Source organism: Mandrillus leucophaeus, unplaced genomic scaffold, assembly GCF_000951045.1.
Source record: "Mandrillus leucophaeus isolate KB7577 unplaced genomic scaffold, Mleu.le_1.0 Scaffold28, whole genome shotgun sequence".
In the NCBI taxonomy this organism is placed as follows: domain Eukaryota; kingdom Metazoa; phylum Chordata; class Mammalia; order Primates; family Cercopithecidae; genus Mandrillus; species Mandrillus leucophaeus.
Genome location: NW_012102920.1, coordinates 2,236,575 through 2,240,247, shown reverse-complemented (window position 1 = coordinate 2,240,247; position 3,673 = coordinate 2,236,575).

Sequence of the window (3,673 nt, the reverse complement as noted above, 5' to 3'; positions counted from 1 at the left end):
GAACGGCGGCGCCATCCACGTCCGTCCCGCGGCCCACGGGCTGTGCTTCCCGGTGCGTCCACATGCGGTGGTCCCGTCCCGGGTCTTTCCCGGGGGTGGGGCGTTAGCGACGCGGAGAGCTGAGACGTCCCAGCGACCGCCCGTCTTCCCGCCGCCAGAACCAACGCGCTCACGTCCCCGGGTCCCGGCATCTTGGCTCCTCCACCCTACACATCAGAAGATCCCCTTTTCCTTCTGTAAAACTGGCACATGCTCTTTGTAAGGAACTTAAACAAGGTAGACAAGCAGAGAGATTCATGTGAACAAAGCCTCCCAATGCCACTGCCGGAAACCTGCCCTCATGAACGTGGGAGCTCATTGCACGCATCTGGTCCGTTTTGCTTCTCCAGGATGTCGGAGTTAGGGTCGCACCGAATAATTTCTCTCGCTCAGCGACACGCACTTAAGGCTCCTGCAGGCCTCTCCAAGGCTTGAGAACATCTTTTCAGGACTAAATAATGTTGCACCATCCGGATGCACGGAGTTTATCTAGTGAAGTTCATCTAGTGAAGGACATCTTTCTTGGCCGCACTTTTCCTTGAATTTCCATTGATATTTTTCTCTTTTCGTAATTTACATTATTTGAATACTGCAACACTCACACTCAGCCTCTATTTTTTTTTTTTTCGTATCATTACCTGTCATTTTGCTGTGAGATTTTCCCTTTATTTTCTAAACCTTCCTTTGATTTTATTTTTGCTTTTCAAAAATTATTATTGGCCAGGCACGGTGGTGACTCACGCCTCTAATCCCAGCACTTTGGGAGGCCGAGGCGGGCGATCACTTGACGTCAGGAGTTCCAGACCAGCCTGGCCAACATGGAGAAACCCTGTCTCTACTAAAAATACAAAATTACCCGGGCATGGTGGTGGGCACCTGTAATCCCAGCTACTCGGGAGGCTGAGACAGGAGAATTGCTTAACCCCAGGAGGTGGAGGTTGCAGTGAGCTGAGATGATGACACTGCATGCCAACCTGGGCAAGAGAGCAAGACTCTGTCTCAAAAAAAAAAAAAAAAGTATTGTTTTTACAAACAGGGTCTCGCTGTCACCTAGGCTAGAGCCAGACCAGTGGCATGATCCTAGCTCACTGCAGCCTCAATCTCCTGGGCTCAAGTGATCCTCCCACCTTAGCCTCCCAAGTAGCTCGGACTACAGACACCTGCCAGTTAGTTTTTTTCTTTTTTTTTTTTGAAGACAGAGTCTCACTCTGTCGCACAGGCTGGAGTGCAGTGGTGTGATCTTGGCTCACTGCAACCTCCACCTCCTGGATTCAAGTGATTCTCCCGCCTCAGCCTCCCAAGTAGCTGGGACTACAGACACATGCCGTCATGCCTAATTTTTTGTATTTTAGTAGAGCTGGGGATTCACCATGTTGCCCGGGCTGGTCTCGAACTCCTGAGCTCAGGCAATCCGCCTGCCTTGCCCTCCCAAAGTGCTAGGATTACAGGTGTGAGCCACTGCGCCAGGCCTAGTTTTTTTAACTATGTTTTTCTTAGAAAGACGGGGTCTTGCTTTTTGCCCAAGCTGGTCTCAACCTCCTGGGCTCAAGCAATCCTCCTGCCTCAGCCTCCCAAAATGCTGGGATTACAGGCATAAGCCATGGCACCAGTGAGGATGGTCCACTTTAATCTACGTTCCTTGAGCCTTTAGGTCCAGAGAATTTCTGTGAGTCTGCGGTAACCCTTCACATTTCTACCTGTTCTCTTTCATCTTGAAGTATATTCTGCATAGCATCACTGTAGCTGCGGCAGGTAGGACTATAGCTAGAGCGGCTTTCTTAGTTTACCTAGGGTCTTGTTTACCTAGTGTCTTGTTTCCAACTCCTAACTTTCAACACCATTGTTTTGGATGTGTCTCTTATACACCACATAGCCAAATTAAAGAAAAAAATCCCTCGAATCTCACATTCTTTCGAGCTGGTGAGTTCTGTTTACTGACAACTGCTGCTGCCATGTTATTTTATGATTTTTAGTTCCTGCTCTGGTTCACTCGCACCTCCCCCAGCCTTCTATGCCTTTGATTAAAGCAGGAAAAGGTGGTTTTCAGAAAGTATTCTTTCTGCCTGGTATTTATTTGGAAGGTTTGCAACCTGTTTCTACATTTTGAATGGTAACCTTAAATTTTCAACACTCACATCTGCTGCAATAAAGTCTGAAGTTAACACATCTTTTTCCTTTCTTGTTAATAATATAGAGATCTCAATGCCTTGACTGTCCAGCTTCACCCTGGGCTGTGTTACTTCTGGTAGTTTCTTCTTTTCTATTCCCTATATAAATCATGATTGCCACTGATTTAACATAACCAATGCTGCTTTTCTTTTCTTTTGAGATGAAGTCTTACTCCGTTGCCCAAGGTGGAATGCAGTGATGCAATCTTGGCTCACTGCAACCTCCACCTCCCGGGTTCAGGCGATTCTCCTGTCTCAGCCTCTCAATTACCTGAGCCTACAGGTACATGCCACCACGCCCGGCTAATTTTTGTAATTTTTTTAGTAGAGATAGGGTCTCACTATGTTGGCCAGGCTGGTCTTGAACTCCTGACCTCATGATCCACCTACCTCGGCCTCCCAAAGTGTTGGGATTACAGGTGTGAGCCACCACGCCTGGCCCACCAAATGTATGTTAATGTATGAAAATGAAATGTATTTCATTTTCACCACATATTTACCAGTTTCTTTGTTTACCTTTGCTTTTTTTTTTTTTTTTTTTTTGAGATGGAGTCTTGCTCTGTTGCCCAGGCTGGAGTGCAGTGGCGCAATCTCAGCTCATTCCAACTTCTACCTCCTGGGTTCAAGCAATCTTGTGCATCAGCCTCCTGAGTAGCTGGGATTACAGGTGCCTGCCCTCACACCCGGCTAATTTTTGTATTTTCAGTAGAGACAGGGTTTCATCATGTTGGCCAGGCTGGACTCAAACTCCTGACCTCAAATGATCCACCTGCCTTGGCCTCCCACAGTGCTGGGATTAGAAGTGTGAGCCAGCACCCAGCCCTCTTTGCTTTTTGAATCCCTCTCCTGTCTTTCAAGCTCAACTCCACCTCTCTGAAGAATAACCTTCAGTATTTATTTCTACAAGAGCCTTTGCACAGTGAGCCTTAAACTGCGGCTGAAATGGAGCCAGTCACATTGCTCTGAAGTGCTCATCAGGCAGAGACCTCAGCCTGCATCGGCCCTCCCACAGCCCGCATCAGCCCCCCTCAGCCCGCGTCGGCCCCCCACAGCCCGCGTCGGCCCCCCTCAGCCCGCGTCGGCCCCCTCAGCCACAGGTTTGCTGTGAGCTGGTCACCAGTTCACCACATGTTCCTCTCAGGGAAGTCTTTTTGTTCTGGTTGCATCTAAGATGTTTACTTTTTAATGTTTTGAAAATTTCCAGTGATGTATCTAGCTGTGGATGTTTTTTAAACTCTGGACTTCTTGGAGTTTCCTATATTTCATGAACTCTGGAAAATCCTCAGTTTTCCCTTTCTCCTTTCCTGCTCTCTTCTCCTGGAACTTGTACTGGATACGGGTTGGCATCGCCTCCTCCCGGGGCCGTACATCTCTTCCCGACACTGCTCCTCCTCTCTTCAGCTGGGTTAGTGCTGCTTCTCCTGTCTGCCAACTTATTTAACTGTTGTTTTTATTTTTTTTTTTTT